Genomic DNA, 25,189 nt, shown 5'->3' with positions numbered 1-25,189 from the left:
CATTGTGGGGGTTTGGGGGTGATCAGGGGTGATCAGGGATGATCAAGGGTGATCAAGGGGTTAAATGTGCCTATGTGAGGTAGTGTCAGTGTAGTGTTAGGTGGAACTCACGTTTTTGATGCTTCTCCTTCTTCTCCTGGAACCGAAAGGGCTCCAGGAGGGAAAATTACATCACTTTCCCTGCCTGTGTTTACGTTACACAGGCATGGGACATGAAGCCATTGGCTAGAACCGATCACCAGATCCAGACCAAAAAATCATTGGTATGCATCTGGTGACTGATCGGTTCCCAGCCGAATCAGACCAGGATCGGCTCGTGATATCGCTACATCGCTGGACGCAGGAGATACATTTTGCCGCAGTACCCTTACTCTCAGGAAGTCTCACGGCGTAGAAAGGCCTTCCAACCCATTTGTCAAGCCATGTACCATAAGGCCATCAAATTCAGCCTGGCTTATCCGGCCACACTGCGCTTTGCGGATCGTTCGGGGGATCAAAAATCTTTCAGCCACCCTGATGAGGCCAGTCAATTTCTTCAGCACCACTATAACATCTCTCTGGAGTCCTCTTCCACTCCCTCACCACAATGTCCCCAGGGTGCGAGGGAACAAAGAAGCCCCAGAAAGGAACCAGCCAAGAAGCAACGCCTCTCGTTCTAGGCCCCGATGAGCCCATTGTGCTTCTCCGTTTGCAAAACGGATCCTTCATTACTCTACCATCCTATGTTTGCCTTAATGCCATCCCCTGTGTTTGTTCTCATTTGTGATGGGTGTCTACAGATTTCGAATAGTCTTTATTGTATAGGTTATATTCTTTTAAAATTGCTAACTCTATCTAGACTGTACTACAGTATTCTACTATGTGATGTTTAACATGTGATATTTTTGTTCCTCCCAGGGAACCTTTTGTCTTTGCTCCAGCTACACAACCTTACCATCTTTTGGAAAGTCACAGCGCTCTAGCTTCCTCGCTGGACCCCAGCCGCTGGGCGCGATCTTACCATCCCAACTGTTTCTGACCAGGACGCAGTTCTTTCTGGAAACTGGTAATGTTGTCCCTTACGTATGTGTAACTACATGTGGAAAAAGCGAAGTCCAGATTTCCCTTCTTTGCTACCATTGTTTTTGCCCTTTTAGCCCCTGTTGGGCTTAACCTTTCCTACGCCCTTTCCCTTACTTCCTTAGATGCACCTCCGCAATCGTCAGACTATCACGGCCACCTAGAATCTTTGCTGTGCTCTCACACTATCACACTGCCACCACTTAGGTTGTCACATCAGTTTCTCACCTCCTATCCCAATTATGACCCCCCATGAGAGTAGTTTCATGGAACTTGAAAGGTCTTAGGTCACCTAACAAGCGGATGGCTGTTCTCAGACACCGTAGATGTCTGAGGGCAGACATAGCTGTCTTACAGGAGACTCACTTGGAGGAAAAGGATTTCTTCCTCATGCAGAAACTATGGGTGGGCCAGGTTTTTGGCTCTCCCGCAGTCAAAGGCAAGTCTGGTGTTCTAATTCTAATTCACAAACGTCACCCTTCCTCTTTGATTTCCTCAAACATAGACGACTCAGGCCGCGTGATCCTCCTACACCTCACCACTGCACACCGTGACTGGGCGTTAGCGGGGGTCTATGCTCCCAATGTACCCTCTCCTTTCTTTTTACAGACTCTAACTACCCACTTGGCCCCTTATCTTCACCTCCCCATGCTGGTAGCAGGAGACTTTAACCTGCTCATGGACCCGGAGGAAGACAAATCCTCGGGCAGTAGCCCATCCACCGCCATCCGTCGTAGCCACTCTCATCTCCTGGCCAACTTCGCAGACAGCCTTCATCTATCTGATCCAAAACAATAAGGTGATACCACCCTTCTCCTGCGCTTAGAATCCAAGCTCCTCGACCACACACCACGGGACTTACAGCTGGTGTCTTGGATAGCTAGGTCTTGCAGCCGAAAGAGGACTGGGGTAGTCCAACGGTACTACAGGCAAAAAGAAACAAAGAAAAGGGCGCATCAACCTAGCGCATTATCCTCAATAATAGGCTTTATTTATGCAACATATAAAATGGCAACACACAAACACAGGTGTAAAAATGATCATAACAGGCTCAGTTGCTCCAGTGTCAGGAATAGTCCATATGAAAGTCCATAATCCAATGAGATGACGGCTGACACGTTTCGAGGCTCAGCCTCTTCCTCAGAGCCACTGTGTCATGACCTACTCATAAGTTTAAATAGTAATGCATTGCTCAAATCCCTCCCTCAGATCTCAGGAGCCCCTCCCCTTCGGGGTGTGGCAGAGGCATTACACCCCTCCCTCTTGTAGCACTGCCACTCAATCCCCAATAGGGTTGGTTCATGAAACCCATGTAATGTACACCACAGTTTCATTATCAAAACCAAGTGAAACAATAACACATATACTTGAATAAAATTAAATCAATCTACAACATGTAACTGCAATGGTTAGCATCCATATAACATAGCATAAAATGCACAATATGCACAATATGAATAAAAATATAAAAATGTAAATAGAAACTAGTGTAAAATGTGGTTCATGTAGGTACACAAAGCACATCTACCAATAATAGAGACTAATAATGTCCTACTAGACATATACACCCCACACTTTTACCTTTGAGGATGCTTGTGGTAGGATGGAGAGAGATCCCATAGGGCCCATTGCGATCTCTTCAATAAAAGGGCTACCAGGTGGGTTCTGTAGATATTTATGTGTCTTTGGAAGCGCATAAAAGGTCGACATTTCTGGAAACCTCACCTTTTGAAAGTCTCTCATGTGTTTAGAAATGAGTCCATTTCCGTATGCCTGATTCACTATGTTAAAAAATTGCCCCTGGAAATGGTTAATCCACATCTACCGATTCACTACTTGAATATAGTCCCCATACTATATGGGGACTATATTCAAGCATACTACATACTAAAGGGTGGGCCAACTCAATGTTCAACCCTAAGGACTAGGATTGGGATGCGATTAAAGTGTGTGCATGCAGAGCAAGTGTCCCAAAACATTTGTTAATATAGTGTATATCTATATATATATAGATATACACTATATTAACAAACGTTTTGGGACACTTGCTTTGCACGCACACACTTTAATGGAATTCCAATCTTAGTCCTTACGGTTCAACATTGAGTTGGCCCACCCTTTGCAGCTATAACAGCTTAAACTCTTCTGGGAAGGATGTCCACAAGGTTTAGTAGTGTCTATGGGAATGTTTGTTTGGCCATTCTTCCAGAAGTGCATTTGTGAGGTCAGGCACTGATGCAGTCTAATTCATCCCAAAGGTGTTCAATCAGGTTGAGGTCAGGACCCTGTGCAGGCCAGTTTCTCCACCCCAAACTCACTTGTCCATGTTTTTTATGGACCTTGCTTTGTGCACTGGTGCGCAGTCATGTTGAAACAGGAAGGGGCCATCCCCAAACTGTTCCCACAAAGTTGAGAAAATGAAATTGTTCAAAATGTCTTGGTATGCTGATGCCTTAAGAGTTCCATTCACTGGAACTAAAGGCCCAAGCCCAGCCACTAAAAAAAAACCCCACACCATAATCCCCCCTCCACCAAATGATTTGGACCAGTGCGCAAAGCAAGATCTATAAAGACATGGATGAGTGAGTTAAGGGTGGAGGAACTTGACTGGCCTACACAGAGTCCTAATCTCAACCCAATAGAACACCTTTGGAATGAATTGGAGCGGAGACTGTGAGCCAGGCCTTCTCTCCAACATCAGTGCCTGACCTCACCAATGCGCTTCTGGAACAGTGGTCAAACATTTTCATAGACACACTCCTAAACCTTGTGGACAGCCTTCCTAGAAGAGTTGAAGCTGTTAAGGGTGGGCCAGGTAAAACAGGCAAAACAATCTGGAAAGTACGTATTTCAACCACATACTTAGCTTTTTGCCTGGGGATCAGCTTTATTTCACTCTGAGACCTAGAGGCCATTGCTTAAGTTAATTTTCTGTCCTTTCTATGTAATGCAGTTCTTGGTTCTCTCAAAAACTCATGAGATCCAATGGCTCCTAAATCTTGGAGTAGACTGTGGAAACAGGTGTGTTCTAGCTTATCGAGGAGAGAGTGTGAAGCATCCTATGTAGGAATCAAACAACAGTAAACAGTTTGAAAGCCACTTCATATTGCTTTGCCACCACTAAAGCCTCTTACACACGCAACGATTATCGGCCGACCGATCGGCCGTCTTTTGTCCAGTGTTGTTGTGTTGGTTGAAATGTGCTCTAGACTGCACACAAATTTTCTCGGCCAACAAAAACCAACTTCAGAAGTGATGTCATGTGCTGGTTAACTTTCCGTGTGTTTTTTCTTCTCTGAGCATGCCCAGTCTTGCTCATCTGATTTTCGTCTGCGGAAATCTGTACTGACTGACGGAAAATCGGCCATTCTGTTGACAGCCAACAAAAATTTGCAAAAAAATGTAAAGTAATGCACTTGGGGGCCAGAAACCAGAAAGCAAGCTACTCACTAGGGGGGGAACCTCTGGGTGAGTCTAGGATGGAAAGGGACCTGGGGGTACTGGTAGACAACAGGCTTGGCAGTGGCATGCAATGCCAAGCCGCTGCAAGCAAAGCCAACAGAATACTGGGATGTATAAAAAAGGGGATTCGCTCCAGAAATAAAGAGATTATTCTCCCGCTCTGGTCCGGCCACATTTGGAGTATGCTGTCCAGTTCTGGGCACCGGTCCTCAGGAAGGATGTGCTGGAATTGGAAAGAGTCCAGAGAAGGGCAACAAAAATAATTAGGGGAATGGAGGACATCAGCTATGAGGAAAGACTACAAGCACTGAACTTATTCTCTCTGGAGAAGAGACGATTGAGGGTGGATATGATATCAATGTACAAATACTGTACTGGCGACCCTAGCATAAGGAACAAACTATTCAGAGAGGGGAGATACAATAAGACACGTGGCCATTCACTAAAACTAGAGGAAAGGCGGTTTAACCTTAAAATGCGTAAGGGGTTCTTCACTGTAAGAGCGGTAAGAATGTGGAATTCTCTTCCACAAGCAGTCATATCAGCTGGGAGCATTGATAGTTTCAAAAAACTATTAGATGGGCACCTTGGAGACCACAACATACAGGGGTACACAATGTATGGTTAAAAGCAAACACACACACATCATAGGTTGAAATGGATGGACTGATGTCTTTTTTCAACCTCACTAACTATGTAACTATGTAACTGTGTAACTATGTTGGCCGAAAATTCACGGTCAACTATCGATGCATGTGTACGAGGCATTGGACTCAGGAGATGTCTGAGGAAATAGTATGACTTACTATTATGCAATGACATGACTGTCAAATTCATTACACTGAACATGTTAAATGTAAAGGGAGAAGAAAAATCAACACTTTTAAACATACTGAAGACAATTCTTATACAAATGTATGAGACATGTGACTGGTATGATGTGGCAATAATCTAAATATGTGAACTGATTTGTATTCTTCCTTTTGGTCTGTTAAATATGCAATTGGAAGAATTTTGTTATATCTATTTGAGAAGTGCAAAAAAAGCTGTTGATCTGATGAAGATCCTGTGTGTAAGCGCCGGTTCACATACACGCGACGCTACTTCCCGGGGCGACCTCCGAGATCGCGGTGCGAGCAGCGCGCCGCGACCTTGGAGCGGCCGCCACGGACTTCATAACATTGAAGTCTATAGCGGTCGCCTCCTGGTCGCCCCAAAGAAGCTCCGGACCCTTTTTCTAAGTCGGAGCGACTTGTGTCGCTCCTATTAGAACGGGTCCGCAGCTTCCCTATGGGAGGCGACCTGCGGCGACCTGTGAGGCGACCAGGTCGCCTCACAGGTCGCCCTAGTGTGAACGGGGGCTAATTCCTTTGTTATTTAAACAAAAATGTGAAAAAATTGTGCGCTGCCACTAAATAAAGTATAGTATAGCTACAACAACAGCTGCTGCTATCACTCAATGTTTCCCCACATAAAAAAGATTAATAAGTGAAGGATTTGATAGAGCTGCTCTAAATTAGGTGTAATAATCAAAACAACATAAAAATATCAATGATCCAGTGAATTAAAGTCCCAACAAGTGTAGTGAAAAAAACGAAAAGAAGAAGACAAATTTTGCACAAAAAAAATCAATAAGAACTCCTCCTTCATTTTTGCAATATAAAGTCCGTGAAAAGGTGCTTCACAAAAAAAAAAAAACAGATAATGTGCTTCCACTCCTCAAACGTGTGCTCCAACCACCAGGTCAGTACAAGCTCACCTCCATATGCGACACACAGGGGGTCAAAACAGCATAACTGGAGCAACCCCTAGGGTAGGGTTCCTTGGTACAATATTCTTTCACTCCTCTGGCACCTCCAACATTAGGCACTTATAGTTCCAGCACAACTCATGAAAAGAAAAAACAAGGCTCCCAATAGTGCAGTATCTGGATTAAAAGGAATCACACACACTCCCAACTTCATAAAATACACTCACAGTTATTATAAAAAACCACAAGCAGTTAAAATCCTAAATTGCTCTCACGTGCTCCATCCATAAGGTCCCACCGCAAGGCTCCACCTCTACACGTTACGCCACTAATGCACTCTACTTCTGGAGGAACCCTGCCCTAGGGGTTGCCCCAGGTATGCTGTATTGACTCCTTGTGGGTCGCATACAGAGGTAAGCTTGCACTGCAGCCGGTGATTCGAGCACACGATTGAGGAGTGGAAGCACATTATCTATTTTTTGTGAAGCACCTTTTCACTGACTTTATATTGCACAAATCAAGGAGGATTTCTTATTAATCTTTTTTTATGTGAAATTTTGTCTTCTTTTTTGTTCTTCTCACTTCACTTGTTGGAACTTTATTTCACTGGATCATTGTTATGTTTATGTTGTTTTGATTAGTACACTTAATTTAGAGCAGCACTATCACATCCTTCACTTATTTATCTTTGTTATTTGAAACTACCCTTATCCTATCTTGGATTACAGATTGCTTAGCTTTTATTTTGTAATGGTCTGAGTGTGGGAGTGCCTGAGTAGTTTAGGAAATGACAACTGGGAGGGCTGACAACACACTGTCAACAAAAGTTCTGTGTGTTGTCAGCCCACAACAGGACCTAGAGGTTCAGTACATTTCTTGCAGATCTACAGGTATTTTTCTGTACATGCAGGGTCTTTAAAGCAGTAGTAAACTGCCAGAAAGATAAAAAGCAATATCCCCCCTGCAGATTTAGGACATAATGTACTAGTATGTGGTGCCTACTAGCACATTATGACGGACTTACCTGTACACAGAGCCCTGTAACAGCGCTGTCACGGCTCCCGAAACCTGCCATCTTCACCTAGTCTTCCTTCCAGGTTCGCCGGCTCCAGCTGTATGAGTGGGCAGGGCCATGATGACGTCATGTCTCTTCATGGGAGTGAAGACCGTTTCACTATGTGCCAGTACAGAAATGTACCATGTGGAATTATTTTACTAAATAAATATTTTCTGCCCAACACACTGCTTGGATGGATGATATCTCTCAGTATGACAAAATATTTGAATAGCTCTTCACAAGCATATGTTCATAAGTGTAAAGCAGGGCTTTAGAATATTTTATTTTAATATTACTGATTTATCAGTAAGAAATTTACATTCTACTTGTATGCACAATAAAAATGTAGACTATAAGAAACAGCACATTTTCTTCCAGTGCACATAGCCTGAAGGAGTGGAGCCATCATGCTTGATACATGTTGACTATTTTCACTCCAATCAGCCAAAGCTATTTCATGTTAGCTTTAGGGTAATGAATTTATTGTTTGTATTGATTTGTTTTATTATGAAATAATGAATCTTAATATATAAAGCTGATTGTTTGGGGCACTGTGAAATTAGGTTTTTCATCTTTACTTGTTTTGCACCAATCTTCGAAGTCTCAACTAAATAATCTACTCATTCTCTGTTTAGCTCACACAGGGCTATACACACTTAAAATATTTTTTTTCTTGAACTCTCAGGAATAAAACGTTCAGCGTCAATACATTTTAATCTGAGGCTTTTTTTAGGTAGGTGCATAGCAGAGGTACTCTGTAGATTACATGAATGGTTGCAACAAATAAAAAAATAAAAAATGTTCCTAAATGTTAAGCAGTTTTAAAGGGGAAAAGTTATATGAGAGCAAAGTAACATGCACATGTAAAGCATAAGTATTTACATAATAATAAAAGGATGCATAACAAAAACATTAAAGAATATACATACCTGTATATTATTTACAGCAAGCCATTTTGCAATTTAAAAGGAAGCTTCAGGATAGAATTTTTAACCTCTTTGCGCCTAAGGGTAAAATACTAATGTCTAAGCCCAATTTTGCAATTTTGACATGTGTTAGTAAAACCGTACATATCATTACAGCTACTTTGTGCATCCAGGTGGATAATACCTTCTGTAGCACTGTTCTTGTAGGGCTTGCTGTGTGTTGACTTCTTGGGCCTCCTCTGATTACCTGCACACAGTCACTTAGGGACAGTTCGCACATCCATCCCTACTTCCAGTTGCTCGTTACTCAATAAACAGTCCAGGGGTTTCGATTTTATATTTATTGTGGCGCTTGGATTGGAGAAGGGAATACTGCGATACTCCAACTTGAACTATATACAATTGATAAGGACAACTCTCATTTGGCCTCACCAGCTTATTTGTGAAAGCAGACACACTGCTTTAACCATACTGCCACTTGTATGGAATAATTCAGTCCTCTTGCTCTCTCTAGCAGTAGACTACATTATCTTCAGGACACTCTCTGGCATTCCCTTGACTGAGACCCATCCACTGACTCTTCTAGCAGAAGGTGTGGCCCTCTCAGAACAGGCCCCACAACACAGATCTGTACTCATAGTAGGCAGAATCAGATCCTCTCCCAGTGTCTCCCTTCCAGTCAGCTCTGCAGGACATCTGAGTTCAGCTTCTCTCTAACTCTCTGGCCCTCAGGTCGACCACCTGAGGCCACATGGCAGCTTCTACAGAGGAGGGGCAGTCACCCCTCCCTCCGGGACCCCGCTCTCCAGCTGAAAGATCCCGAGCACATGTGCCCTTGGCAATTATACAGTATCCCAGCATGCACCGAGGCACTTTACTCTGCCAATCACCAGGGCTGTACTAAATGCCTATGCACTCATTTGTCAGGTTTCCTCCCACTGTCCAATATGCCTCCCTATTGGACCAGTGTGAAACACTTTAGACAAATTGAACTGCACCTGATCACCAGGAGCAGACCTTACTAACAGATCCTACTTTCTGGTAGGAAGGGAGCAATATAAATGTACCTGGCAATCTCTCTGGTAAGCAGAAAAGATCCAAAAACTATATTCTTTCTTCTAGCACCTACCTAGGAGGGTGCTACACTTGTTTTTTAAGGACAAATTAGGCTTTCATTTGCTGATAAATTGTAATGAATATCTCCTGATTTTTTTTTTTTATTATCTAAAGAAACTGTCCCAAAATAGAAAAAAAAATGTTTTTAAAATGTAACTGTCTATTTCTTGCTAGTACCATAACCTACCACCGAAGAACTACCCAAGATAAATTCTCCTGCTCCTGACAATTGCAGGAATACCACTATGTGTATGTTAGTAGTTGTTTGTAACCATAGTACAGCCAAGAAACAATAGTGCACATTTTTCTATTTCTTTATCCTACCTAAAACACACTGACACTGATACTAAACTGTCACTGATAATAATAAAAAAAAGAAAATCCTGTTGAAAAAATACTGACCCTGACCTTTGACCTTGACTTTTTACCCTGACCTTGACCCTAACAATAACCCTGGGGCTGACCTGGATCAAACCTGCTGGCCATACACCATGTGAATTTTATGTAGTTCCTGATGAACCGGCTGAAATTTGCTCTGTGGGCGGCCCTGTAGTTTTTAGTCAAACAATACCTGCATTTAATCAGATCAAGATGCTGTTTGGATATTCTGACTGACACCAATAGGCTGTCAGAATACAATATGCACAGCAAGAGATTCTTCCATCCATACTGTATAGTGTGGATGGAGGAATCAGTTTTTTTTTTTTATTCAGCCCACAGATTGAATAAAAACAAATCTGAGGCTTGTTCACACTTATGAAAATTGGTTGCGGGTTTGCCCACATCCAATTCACATGACAGAAGAGTATGCCTGGCTCTCAATAGAGCCGGTTCACATATCTCCATGGGGGGGCCGCAGAGGGCACTGCCGAAGGGTCCTGTGCGTCTTTGGCTCTGCTTCAGGTCCGAATTTCAGGCAAAAATTCAGACCTGATTTGCCCTTGAAACGATGCACAGGGACGTGCCAGACCCCTTGCTGCGAGCCGATCCGCGAATAGTGTGAACCTAGCCTAAATGTCTAAGGCCAGTTTTACAAGAGACTACAGGCCTACCCAGTAGAGAGTAATCTTTATCAAGGATGCATGAAATGCACATGTTTGTTCTGGGTCAGTGCCTCACTATGTAGAGAAGTAAAATTAAATTTGGCAGTACTAGTGCTTGAGCTTTTAAAACATGTACAATTCTTTAATTAATAAAAAGTCTAAAACAATTGCAGTGCTGTCTCAAATAATATGTACTTGTGCAATCCCTAGTCAAAACTCTATCTAAAAAAATGTTATACTGAGTAAGTGTAAATCAATCCTATACATAATTATGTACAAGATTCATTTAAAATAATATCTTACAGTAGTATGTTATACTGCCATGTTTCAGAATTGTTTTGGATACATGCTCTTTGGGGTAGTGTGGCCTAATAGTGACTCTTTAAATAGAACCATCCATCCTCATTTAACCACTTGCTTACTGGGCACATATACCCCCTTTCCAGCCCAGGCCAATTTTCAGCTTTCATTGCTGTCACGATTTGAATGAGAATTGCACGGTTATGCTACACTGTACCCAACACATTTTTATTTTATTTTTTTCACACAAATAGAGCTTCATTTTGGTGGTATTTAATTACCACTGGGTTTTTTATTTTTTGCTAAAGAAACAAAAAAAAAAAAATATAAAAAAAAGGCATAGTTTGTTTTTTGTAGTTTGTTATAAGATTTTTTAAAAAAGGTAATTTTCTCCTTCACTGATATGCTCTGATAAGGCTACAATGATTGGCACTAATGGGCTGTACATATGGGCACTGATAGGCACTGATGGGCACTAATAGGTGGCACTGATGGACACTGATGAAGCTGCACTGATGGGCACTGATGAGGCAGCACTGATGAGACTGCACTGATGGGTGGCACTGATGGACACTAATAGGTGGGACTGATGGGCATTAATGGGTGGCACTGATGGGCTCTAATAGGCAGCACTGAAGGGCACTGAGAGGTGGCACTGATGGGAACTGATATGTGGTACTGATATGTTGCATTGATAGGTGCCACTAAAAGGTAACACTGATGATAAGGCACAGATTGGCACTGATTGGCAGCACTGATTGGCACTGATAGGTGGCACTGGTGGGCACTAATTGGCAGCACTGGTAAGCACTGATAGGTGGCACTGGTGGGCACTAATGAGCACTGATAGGTGACACTGGTGGACACTGGTAGATGGCACTGGTTGGCACTGATTAGCAGCACAGGTGGGAACAGATTGGGACCGATGTCCCTTTAACAAAAGCCGGCTACTGGCTTTCTTCTTTTCTCCTCATGCTGACCATGAGGAGAAAAAAAAGCCAATAACCGGCTTATGTTTACTTTCGTGACAGCTGATCACATGGCAAAGGACCGCTGTGATTGGCCATTTACCCTGTTCTGCGATCAACTGAGTCTGAAGGACTCGATGATTACAGAGCGCTCTGCCTGCGCACGGCAGAGGGGTGCAAGAGCAGCGTGATGACAGGAGGACATTTATAGATGCCCTCCCGACACTGTAGCAGTCTTTTGGCTATAGCGTGGGTGGAAAGTGGTTAAAATAAAAATAATTGATGTAACGCAATAAAATAAAATTGGTGTACAAATAATAATTCAAGTCCATAAGTCCACAATATAATGTGCATCCACCAACAATATGTCTTAATGTGCACGAACATCTTCAAATCCTCTCAGTGTTGCTTAAATCATGTGTACTCCCATTTCATGCATGTAATAAACTCTCAACTCACAATATGGACCTCATTAAAAACAAGGTGAAAGGCAACTTTATTTGCCCCTCGTTGGGCTTAAATCATCAGCAGTTCCTCTGGAAACTCTTTTCCCTCCTTTGTTGGCACCACTCTCACAGTATTTACCCCAATAGAATCAAGATCGAAGCAGGCCTTAGTTAGCCCCTCCTCAGGCTGTATAATCAGTGGTTCATGAGACAACGAATTGTCCTCCTCTATTGGTACCTCACTCAGATGTCATGCAAACAGAATAAAAATAATAGTGCTCTCTTTATACAACAAAACAGAAAAAAATAATAGTGCTCTCTTTATACAACCTAATATAACTTTATTAAAAGCCCCATATATTCACTCAAATAAAATAAGCACACATAGTGCTATGATAATTTCAATGATAAGAACATAGACAGGAGCATGGGTATATCAAGCTGCTGTTCATCCCTTCCACAACATATAGACTTGCCTAACCCACAGATGGCCTTGCTTTCAACACAACGCATTATGTTCATGGTCATATCTACCATGCATGGTAAGATCGCCATTTACATATACGTGTGAAACCGATGCCTGCATTTGCCTTTGTGCGTAAGCACAGGGGGATGGGGGCCCTTAGGATTACTTTTACAATAAAAATTTAAACTCGGATCATGGTTGTAGGCTCAACCATGATCCTGGTAGAACCATCTGAATACTGGGACACCTATGTACATATGGCCATATTGAGGTGAGTAAATCATAATTTACTAGTATACACCCCACAAACTAGTAAATTATGACACACTTGCCTGCACAAAGAGCCCGCCATTGTGCTGTAATGGCGCCCAAGGTTCCTGGCTCTTCCATATTTACTTGGTCTTTCTTCAGGTTCAATATCTTCGGCCGCATACGTGCAATCAGATAACATTAACCCTAACGGGCAAGGAGACATTTATGACAGAAGAGACCATTAGGATTTCTTTAGGTGTTACTTTTTTTTTTTTACCTATGAGGGTCTTCTTCTATAGAAGGATTGGCAAGATATACCTAAAATGCTCAGCCTTTTGGCTTTCTGTGGGCCATCTTGGTTTTGAGAAATTTTTTTTGCACTTACAATGGCTGACCAGCGGGAGGCAGAGTATGGGATGACTCAGTAGCATCCAGTGTACATGGTGAAATGCAACTATACTGTACAATCAGAACCCATGCACATACAAGAAAACTTTTTTTAAATACCTGTCCACTGTAGTGACCACTATGCATGAACAGGTTAAATAGGCCTACTCACTGCTTCACAATGATTCTCCATTAACAATATTGAGAATCTCTGCAGAAAACGTGTACAATATTTATATTATGTCATGTTTGGGATGCTCTGGATCTGCGCATACGACAACATGTTCCAGGTACTGCCAATATGCAGCAACTTCGCACAGCCATTGAAGAGGAGTGCACCAACATCCCACAGGCCACAATCAATAACCTGATCAACTCTATGCGAAGGAGATGTGTTGCACTGCGTGAGGGAAATGATGGTCACACCAGATACTGACTGGTTTTTGGACCCCCTCCAGATGCCCCAATACAGTAAAACTGCACATTTTAGAGTGGCCTTTATTGTGGCCAGCCTAAGGCGCACCTGTGCAATAATCATGCTGTCTAATCAGCATCTTGATATGCCACTCCACTGGGGTGGATGGATTATCTTGGCAAAGGAGAAGTGCTCACTAACACAGATTTAGCCAGATTTGTAAACAATATTTGAGAGAAATAGGCGTTTTGTGTACATAGAAAAAGTCTTAGATCTTTGAATTCAGCTCATGAAAAATGGGGGCAAAAACAAAAGTGTTGCATTTATAATTTTGTTTAGTGTATATATACACAGGATTTTTGTTTTGTTTTTTGTACTGTCTTTACTTTGCTTTTGATTTTGTGTTTCCCTGTAGCCCTAATAAGAACATGTTTTCTTTGTCCTTGGTTTTTTATGCTTCTCAGTTTTGTCGAGTAATGTATGTCTTTGCTCTCAGAGGATGTTTTTGTACTATTCTTTATTCATGGCTGTGTTCTTAGGGCAAAATTGGGAGTGAGCCACTCCCTTGGCTAAAAAGCAACCCCACACATTAGTGGTCTCAGTATGCTTTACTGTTGGCATGACACAGGACTGATGGTAGTGCTCCCCTTTTCTTCTCTGGACAAGGTTTTTTTTTTTCCGGATGCCCAAACAATCTGAAAGGTGACTTGACCCCAGTCCTCAGAAGTCCAATCCCTGTACAATTTGCAGAATATCAGTCTGTCCCTGATGTTTTTCCTGGAGAGAACTGGCTTCTTTGATGCCCTTCTTTACATCAGGCCATCCTCCAAAAGTCTTCACACCACTGTGTGTGCAGATGCACTCACATCTGCCTGCTACCAAACCTCAGCAAGCTCTGAACTGGTGGTGCCCTGATCCCACAGCTAAATCAACTGTAGGAGTTGGTCCTGGTCCTTTCTGGACTTTCTTAGGCGCACTGAAGCCTTCTTCACAAATGCAGTGGAAATGTTTTTTTTTTTTTGGGATTAAGTTTATTTTCATGGCAAAGAGGGACTTTGTAATTAATTGCAATTCATCTGATCACTCTTCATAACATTCTGGAGTATATGCAAATTGCCATCATAAAAACTGAGGGAACAGCAGACTTTGTAAAAATTTATATTTGTGTAATTCTTAAAACTTTTGGCCATGGCTGTATTATCATCCAGAATGTCTTCCACCCACTGGACACCTTGAGAGTGGGTTCACAGTTTTGAGGAGTTTTGGTGCACTATGGGTTAATGTTTTGTTACAATTGTGACAGACTCACCCAGGACAGATGCTTTTGGAGGAGACTGAAGGCTAGCCTCTTGCCTACTGACTATGGGCCCTGGCATTTGAGGGAGCTACAAGCATTTAGGAAGATGGTCTGTTATGTAATCCAAAAGGACATTATAACATTTAGGAAGCCATACTGGGGTCTCCCAACTTGAAACTCAGTAAACAGATGTATGTGAAAAGAAAACTGGTTGATGAGATCTGGATAGCCCTGGGTCTTCTGTTGCCTAGTAGTCTGAGGAGGGGGGAGATTACTGTTTGTTATGTGTTTATTGTGCTAATTTACACACCTATTGTTTGTCTGTCTGCTAGCAAACCATTATGTGCTGTGTAATGTAATTTGCTGTGACCTTGGGGTCGGGAAGTCTAACCTGGAGTGGGGTATCTGATTAATCATAACATTGTCCAAGTGGCTAGTGGTTCATTCAACTTAATGTTTAAAGTATATGTTGGTTATTGTTTAAATATGTTAATTATATTCTTGTTTACAGTTTGTATTGTTAGAGTAATATGATCAGGATGGGACTGCCCTACGGTGGGGTATAAAGTATGTGTCTGAGTTTTAATAAACCGTAATTTCTTCAGGATTTACCTCACATCTTGCCTGTGTACAATGTTTGGGGTAAAAAGGGCTGGCATTAGCTCTCTGTCTGCTAGGATCGGTTTGAAGGGCAGGAGGCACTCTTTGGCTGGAGGGAGCAACTAATTGGGGTGCCAAGTGGTTTTGTCACATTTGGTGGCAGCAGTGGGATGCTTCCTGCAGTCTGGGATATTTCAAACCTCCACTGGGATCCAAGGTCCAGATAGCAGACACCATGGAAGAGGAATTTGGAAGGAGGTTGGGAGAGATGCAGATAAATCACAGGGGACCAGTGTCAGTGCAGATCCTGTTGGAATGGCATGATTCTGTCCACTGGGAACTCTGGAAGAAAGTGCTAGCCTGTGAACAGCGCCACCAGGGAAAAATTCTCCCCTCCGGCCTGGAAGGGTACTGGTTGCAGTGTGAAGTGTGAATGCTGTTACTGCGGAAATAACCGCCCAAGGAATGGACAGCTGAGTTAAGCAGGCTGGTCCAGGCAGAGATGTGGTTGCATGAGAGCTACAAGGCCCTCCACTGGTATGTAACTCGAGTGTGCCCATGGACAGCGAATGACAGCCCAATGGAAGGCTTTGGCTATGACTGCTTGGGGCTGTGGTTCTGGAGGTTGTCCAAGGACTTTGGGAGCAATCTGCTTATTATATAGCCATTAGGGGAGTGGTCAACCGGTGGCATCATCAGGAGACCACACCTCTTGTGTCATAGATGACGTAATCTGTGACATAAGGGGGCGGTGTCTCCGAGTGATGTCATTGCAAGGCCACGCCCCTAATGGCTATATAATAAGCTGCATACACCGGAGTCGGCATAATCACCGGAGACAGCGTCGGAGGAGGACCGGAGGAAGAAGAAGACAAGAGGAAGAAGAAGACCAGAGGGAGAAGAATAGCGGAGGGCAGAAGACCAGAGGGCAAAAGAGCAGAAGAGCGGAGGGGAGAAAACCAGAAGAGCAGAGGGGAGAAGACCAGAGTTTTCAAAATGTCTTCTGTGTCTATTTACATACACTGCCTTTTATGGGTGAATGAGTAGGAGTACAATGTACCCCATACCCATTCACATAGGGAGGGGGATCTGGGGGGCCCCCTTGATAAATAGATTCCAATAAGCCTCCTGCCCGCAGACCCCCACAAACACCGGCCAGGGTTGTCGGGAAGAGGCCCTTGTCCTCATCAACATGGGTGCAGAACCCCCCCCTGCCCCAAAGCACCCACCCCCCCATGTTGAGGGTGTGTTTCCTGGTATAGTCCAGGGGGTGGGGCTGCTTGCTCATCCCCTCCCCTTTCCTGGCCTGCCGGGCTGCATGCTCGGATAAGGGTCTGGTATGGATTTTCCCTCAAAATCCATACCAGACCCAAAGGGCTTGTTTTTTTTTTCCATTTTGGTGTGGAGTTCCCCCTCAAAATTCTCATCCTGATCTGACTTGCGATGCGGCTTCCATTCAAATCAATAGGCTCCCATAAGGAACCATTGATTTTGAATGGAGGCAGAAAAAACGCTGCTAAAAGCAACGTGGCCGAACGTGCAATAACGCCAATGGAAAAAGCTACTAAAAGCATGTTTTTACAGCTGCTTTTTCCTGGCGTTAGAAGTGGCTCTGCAGCTCGTTTTTTGTGATGCCCTGTGTGCATTGCGCCTTAAGTGAAACAGAGTTTTTTTTAGGTGCTATACAAAAGAGAAAAATCTTTTTGAAAAAAATCTCAAATATTTTATACAAAGTTAAAAATATTCAAACAATAAAAAAAACATTATTGTTAAATATATTGTGCAGTCTTTCCAATTCACTCTACATGATTCACTATGAATTAGCTTCTTTAGTAGATAATTATGAATTCTAACACTGCAAAAAACACACACATATCAATAAACACAAAAAGAAACAGTGCAACATCTGCATCAACAGATTAAGTGTATGGACAATGATACTTACATAGGATATGTCCTCTGGAAAGAGTAGTCCAGTTTCTATGCATCAAGCAATAAGCTGTACCAAACACAATAGTTTAGCCCAGGTGTTGTTAGGAAGATATCAGCATACCATAGGGAGAGACCACCCAAGGAATCGGATGCCTGGAAGGGAACATGTTGTTATAAAAATCTCAAGAGATTTTATAACTACATGTTCCCTCCAAGGCATTCAATTCCTTCCTAACAACACCTGGGCTAAACTATTAATGTCTCCTTTATGTGTTTCATACACCTTATTGCTTGATGCATAGAAACTGGACTACTCTTTCCAGATGACCTATCTAATATAAGCATTAATGTCCATACACCTAATCTGTTGTTGTAGATTTTGTACTGTTTCTTTCTGTGTTTAATTAATATATGTATTTTTGGTAGTGTTTACATATGCAGCATCCATAATTATCTCCTGAAGAAGCTAATTCATAGCGAAACATGTAGATAGAATTGGAAAGACTGCTCAATTTATGTAACAATAATATTTATTTTATTGTTGAATATTTTTAACTTTGTATAAACAAAAATTGAGATTTTTATAAAAAGATTTTTTTCTTTGTATAGCGCCTAAAAAAAAAATTTCTCTTTCCTCGTACTGTTTCTCAAATTTGAGGGGTGTGGTGCTTGTGATTTTAAGACACCCAGTGTAATTTCTTGTTATATGTTGTTTATTGTGCTAGTTTATTCACCTAATGTTTGTCTGTCAGCTAGCAAACTATTATGTGATGTGTAATGTACTTTGTTGTGACCTCGGGGCTGGGCAGTCTGATTTGGAGTGGGATATTTGATTAATCACAACATTGTCCAGGTGGCTAGTTGGTTAATTAACTTAATGTTTAAAGTACATGTTGGTTGTTCTTTAAATATGTTAATTATATTCTTGTTTACAGTTTGTATTGTTTGGGTAATATTATCAGGATGGAGTTGCCCTCCTGTGGGGTATAAAGTATGTGTCTGAGTTTCAATAAACAGTCATTCCTTTGGAATTTACCTCACATCTTGTCTGTGTATAATGTTTGGGGTAAAAAGGGCTGGTATCAGCTCTCGGTCTGCTCGGAATGATTTGGAGGGCAGGAGGCACTCTTTGGTGGAAGGGAGCACCTAATTGGGGTGCCAAGCAGTTCCATCACACAATGTGTACACAATAGAGGGTGGTACTGAAAAGAAGATCACAAACTATGCTATGTGACACTTTTCATTGATTTGTACGAGGTTAGTAGTGTTAGCTTTATTTTTTAAAAGTATTTACTTTGTAGTAGATTTTAGGTTTATTTTCCTTGCTACCTCCAGTGCTCAATTGTGGTCTATCACTGATACACCAAACAATTACCGAAAACTTCCTAACAGGCCTTTACTTTTGGAAATTCACATAATGGGTTGTTGTTGTTGTTGCTGCTGTGTGTGTGTAAGCAAAAGAAAAATGTAAAAGTAAAAAGTAAAATAAATTATTACACATACAATTGTCACGCTGTCCCTGAGAATCGTAATTTTCTGCGAAACTATGTACAGCATGTACAGTACTTTTAAGGATATTTGTAGTTTCAAAGTTGCCATTTAAGCTGCCTGAAAAGACACACTCCCTGCTGAACAACAAATTTGAAACATTTTTTTTTTCATTAGTACATGTCCCCCAAATCACTATCCAGCTCCTTGTGCCCTTTGTTTGGAAATCCCTTGCCTCTTAGTCCAGAATTTGCCATTATGGGTTTCTAAGATTCAGCTCCTGTTGATTTAATAAGATTCCAATTCAGGATCCAAACTACAGTAATTTTTGTCGAACCTGTGTCAAACTGAACACAGGTATGTTCGGCTAATCCATAATCTCTACTTGTCAATTAACTTTAAAATGTAGGTAGCAATTGTGTCTTACTAAGTAGAACAAGTTTGAAAGTTTCAGAATAGCCCTCAAATGCTTCTAAACAATTATCTACTTACCCCACTCAAGCTTTTCTCATGTACTTTGGTGATCTTACTATGTAAAGACTACACCTATAAGCAGGAAATGTTTACTGTGGTGGGTATTTTTTCAATAAAAGGTAGCATCCCCAATGCTGTATCTACCATTACCATCTACTATAATGTATCTACCATTAAAGTTACATTCTGTTCAATAAAGAATCCTGTAAAGGATTTTGTAACACCCGCCTTCACATTTTTATTTGTGCATCTCCTCCCATAGTATATTTGTGAATTACAGATGGGTAGCATGGAGGAATGGGCTTGTGAGTGCACATTACTAATATGGAGACTTTCTGTATGCACAGAATATAAAGTTTAGCGAATCTATGTGTGTTTGTAGTGGCAGCATGAATGTATGGCAACACAGTACACAAGAAGAAACAATAATGCTTGCTGTGGGGGTCCTATCATGCTGGCTGAAGAACATTATTATTTTATATGGTTTAAGGATGCAAACAAATGTTGTGAATTATATAACTTTGATAGTAGGAAATACTATAATGCCACTGGTGAACGTCATAAAGATAGTAGAATAAGCTATATTTATATTAGGAACTGGATTGCATTACAATGACATCAATCACTTCAACCTCAACCTCATTTATTATTGTTATACAGTATTTATATAGCGCTGACAGTTTGCACAGTGTTTTACAACTTGAGGATACACAGTACAACTACAATGCACTTTAATACAGTAGGAATCAGAGAGCCCTGCTCATTAGAGTTTACAACCTAAGAGGGAGTTTCCAGAGATACAAGAGGTAATAACTGTGGAGGTGTGCTAATGGAGAAAATAAATGTACAGTTGTTAGGTGTGGGCCAGATAGGCTTCTCTGAAGGTGGACAAGGTAGAAGATAGTCAGACAGATTGGGGTAGAGCATTCCAAAGGATGGGAGAGGCTCGGGAGAAGTCCTGGAGGCGAGCATGGGATGAGGTAACAAGTAGCTAGAGAGCAGGAGGTCTAGGGAGGAATGAAGAGAACAATTTGATTGATGTTTTTTGATTAGGTTAGTGATGTAGCTGGCGGGCAAATTGTGGATGGCTTTATAAGTTATCGTTAATATCTTAAATTTAATTTGTTGGTTGATTGGCAGTCAATAGAGGGGTAGCAGATGCTGAACAGTTTGTAAGGTCGATGAGCTTGGAAGCATTCGTGATGTACTGAAGGGGTGATAGCCTATTTAAAGGTAAGCAAATGAGGAGGGAGTTGCAGTAGTTGAGGTGAGAGATGACCAGGTAGAGGATTAGAAGCTTTGTGGTGTCATTGGTTAGGAAGGGGCGTATCTTGGAGATGTTGCGGAGATTGAGGTAGCAAGCCTTGGATAGCAATTGGATGTGGAGCTGAAAGCATAGTTCAGAGTCCAGGATTACACCTAGGACCTTGGCATGGGGGGACAAGTTTATAGTTGAGCCATTGATTTTGACAGGGAATAGGCACATAGGGGAGGAAATATCATGAGCTCAGTTTTGGATAATTTTGAGGAAGTGACGTGACATCCAGGCTGATATGTCTGTTAGTATGATGGTGATGCGTGAGGAGACTGATGGAGTGAGCTGGGGGGTAGAGAGGAAGATTGGGGTGTCATTCACGTAGAATTGGTATTGAAAGCCATGGGAGGCAATCAACTGACCCAGGGAGGAGGTGTAGATTGAGAAAAGGAGAGGTCCAAGAACAGAACCTTGGGGGACCCCAACTGAGAAAGGAAGAGGAGAGGAGAAAGTAGAGTTGTAAGTGACACTGACGGTGCGGTGGGATAGGTAGGATGAGAACCAATGAAGAGTACTGTCACGGAGACCAAAGAAGTGCAGTTTTTTGAGGAGGGGGGGGGGGGGTGGTCCACTGTGTCAAAGGCAACAGAGAGGTCCAGGAGGAGTAGTACAGAGTAGTAGTTGGTTTTAGCCATTTATAGTTTGTTTGTGAGTTTAAGGACAGAAGATTCCATGGAGTGTTGAGGGCAAAATCCGGACTGAAAAAAAAAGAGTAAAGAAATGGGGCATAGGTTGTTAAGATAGGTCGGGGCCAGTGAGGGCTTTTTAAGGATGGCGGTGACTAGCCCATGTTTTAGATAGTTGGGGAAGATGCCAGAAGAAAGGGAGAGGTTGAAGATGTGAGAGAGTAGAATAGAGTCAGAGGGTGAGCGTAACATTTGCGAGAGAGCAGGATCAAGAGGGTGGGTGGTTAGATGGGCGTTAGAAAAAAGTTTAGCAACCTCATTAATGCTAGCAGGGTTGAATGAGAAAAATAGTGATTGTACCTGTGGACATGGAGTGTTAAGTGGGGGAGGTTTCTGTGCATCGGAGATCTCCTCACAAATTGTATCAATCTTATTTTTGAAGTGATTGGCAATTTGCACAATCGTGTAGCCCTAACAGTAAAGAACCCCCTGCATTGCCTGATGTTAAAACGCTTCTCCTCTAATCACATTGTATGTCCTCGAGTCCCCATGCAATTCTTTCGACTGAATAGCTTTTTTTCTATGCTGAGATCACCATTGAGGTATTTATAAATTGCAATCATGTTCCCTCTCTTCTCCAGGGAGAATAAATCAAGCGATTGCAGACGCTCTTCATAATTAAGGACCTCCAATCCCCTAATGAGTTTAATTGCCCTTATCTGGACTCTCTCCAGCTCCAACACATCCCTCCTGAGTATTGGCGACTAGAACTGGACAGAATACTCCAGATGCGGTCGGACCAGAGTTTTATAAAGTGGTATGATTATAGTTTTATCTCTGGAATACATCTCTTTCTTTATGCATGCCAATATTCTGCCTGCTTTGGCAGCTGCTGCTTGATATTGCATGCTATTGCCTAGTCTATCCTCTACTTAGACTCCCAGATCTTTCTCCATTTTTGATTCCCCCAAAGGTTCCCCCCCTAAAGTGTATTGTGCTTTTATGTTTTTAGTCCCCAAGTGCAAAACCTTACACTTCTCCAAATTAAACCTCATTTTCCACTACATGGAAGGGCGCATGCGCGGCTTCCGGACATGGCGGACGCACACTAGGTGAGCTCCGGACACCGCTGACTCTCTGCCGCTCCTTTTTTGCTTCCATCCGCTTTTCTTCCTCTGGGAGTGGGCTGCCTGATCTTCTGACATCTCTGGAGAGGCGTATACAGCGCTGTTGGAGTCCCGCACTCAGGCCGCCATGGACCGTTTCGTCACTAGGACGCTATCCCCGGCCTCAATTTCACAGGCAGATCCCTTTCCAGCGATGGACCCACTGCTGGGAACTGAGAATTCTGCAGACCCCCAACCTGTGCATACACCGGCTCGGGCACCCTCGGCCCCCACATCAACGCAACAAGTATTAACTCCTGACATTCTGGATGAAAAACTCCAGGTGCTGCTTTTACAGATCACCCGCAACATAGCTGCAGAGGTGGGCAAATTGTCAGTGGAGCTGCGGGGGGAGATAGCACAGATTGGGGATCGTACTGACACTCTCGAATCTAAGTTTGATGATTTAATACAATATGTTCAAGTTTTGGAAGAAGAACATTCCTCCATGAAACATTCAGTCTCCCAAATGCAGTTACAGCTGGAGGATTTGGAGAATTGTGAGAGACTCCAGAATTTGCGCTTTAGGGGCATACCTGTAAGTGTGGGTGACAACAACCTTCGCCCCTTTCTGCTTGGCTTGCTTAATCATCTAGCCCCTAATATTGTGGACATAGACTGACGCTTAGATCGGGCTCACAGATCACTGGGCCTCAAACCACCTTCTGGTGCGAGACCTAGGGACATTATAGTTTGCTTCCACTACTATGACAGCAAAGAGGCGCTGACCCTGGCGACTCGTAATAAATTTCAAGTGGAATATAAAGGCGCAAAAATACAAATCTTTAATGATCTATCGCCCATCGCTCTCAACAAACGGAGGGCCCTTCGTCCTGTGACTCTACATCTCCAGAAACATCGGGTCCCTTACTTTTGGGGGTTCCCGTTCCGTCTGGTGGTCACTAAAGATGGCGCTCAACATAACATGTGAGATCTCCACCAAACGGAGGCCTTTACCAGAGGCCTAGGTCTTCCACCGATGCCTGAGGAGGATCTTCTTCTTCATCAAAAGCCTCCAGGTCGTCCTGCTCCGGTCACTCCAGATCGTATTTGGACCCCTGAGAAGACTCCGCAACGGAAACCAACCGCCACTCCACGCCAGCGTATTCCCAGATTCCCGCCTTGAACTGTCGCAAGTCATGTGAAGGTTCATGATTTTATGTCTCCAGACACTTATCGATGGAATTGTCTGCCTCTGTGATACCATTAAAGATATTCCTTGCCAACCTGGCCAGGTTGGCATGCCTTTCCCCTCCCATGGGGTTTTTACTAGTTCTGACGTTCTGCAGTTTTTATTTTTATTTTTTTTTCTTCCGCTGGAGAGCCAGCGGGGTCCTTCCCTATTGGAGTATCACCACCTGGAGGCTCCCATGTTGCCCTTTTTGCCCTTGGGCCACGGCCCGGGTTACCTGGGATTCCGAAATCCTTCAGGGTTTCTTCTGATGATACTGACTGACTTCAGATTGTTCTTAAATATGCTGCTGTTAATCTCTTTTATTTTTCTGTTGCTCATGTTTGTTGGACTCTTTTTGTTTTTTATCCGACATTTTATTTTGGTATGTGTGGACTAGTGCCTCTGTGTTTTGTCTTTGGACGGGTCACAGACTGCATCGGCTATCTACAGTAATGTTTCCCTTCGGGGATGTGCATCCACAAAGAGGTGTTTTCTCAACGCTTGTGTCCTCTGTTCTACCTACTGTGCGTTATGGCTTTGAGATTTCTCTCTTACAATGTGAAGGGCTTGAACTCAGTACAAAAGCGTTGGTTAGCTCTTAAGGAGTTCCGATCCTCTAGGGCAGACGTGATCCTGGTTCAGGAGACACCTTTTTGCCATGGGGATTCATTTAAATTTGCCTTCAGGTACTTTCCTACCTCATTTGTAGCTTCAGATCCATCTGGTAAGGCGGGGGTGGCGGTTCTTATTAGGAAATCTTGCCCTATTAGGGTCAGGGAGTCTATACTAGATCCTCATGGGAGATTTATTGCCTTGGTCTGTGATTATCTGTCCACTTCATTTACCGTACTCAGTCTTTATGTACCAAATTCTGGTCAACTAGATTTTTTGGAGCAAGTTTTACATGATACCTCCCACCTCTCACAGCCTTTTATGGTAGTTGGGGGAGACTTTAATCTTATTATGTCTCCTTACCATGATAGACAATCCTTGGGCCGTGACACCCCTTCGCATAGACTTTTGACTCAAGCCAAATCCTTCCGTAAGTGTATTCGTTCTCATAGACTCTTTGACTCTTGGTGAATTAAACATCAGACCCATAGACAGTATTCATTTTATTCTGCTGCTCACAAAATGCACTCCAGACTGGACCACTTTTTTATTTCGGCCCCGTTAATTCCTTGCATGGTTTAGTCCAAGATTCTACCCATTTCTTGGTCTGATCTCGCGCCCATTATTTTTGATGTTTCCTTGGTGACTGCTCCCCTCAAATCGTGTCATTGGAGTCTTAATGACCGCCTTTCTTCAGATTCCGGGGATCCGGGATCGGCTGGAAGGTGGACTGAAGGAGTTTTTTGCACTCAATGAGGGCTCCGTAACCGAGGTGTCTACATTGTGGGAGGCGCACAAGGCCTTTTTCCGGGGTTCCTGCATTGCAGAGGGCTCCCGATTGAAGAAGGACTCTGAGAG

The sequence above is a fragment of the Pelophylax lessonae genome (genome assembly GCF_965119305.1).
Source record: "Pelophylax lessonae genome assembly, chromosome: 1".
NCBI lineage: Eukaryota > Metazoa > Chordata > Amphibia > Anura > Ranidae > Pelophylax > Pelophylax lessonae.
The sequence above is the reverse complement of the archived record's forward strand: the minus strand, read 5'-3'. Positions refer to the sequence as shown.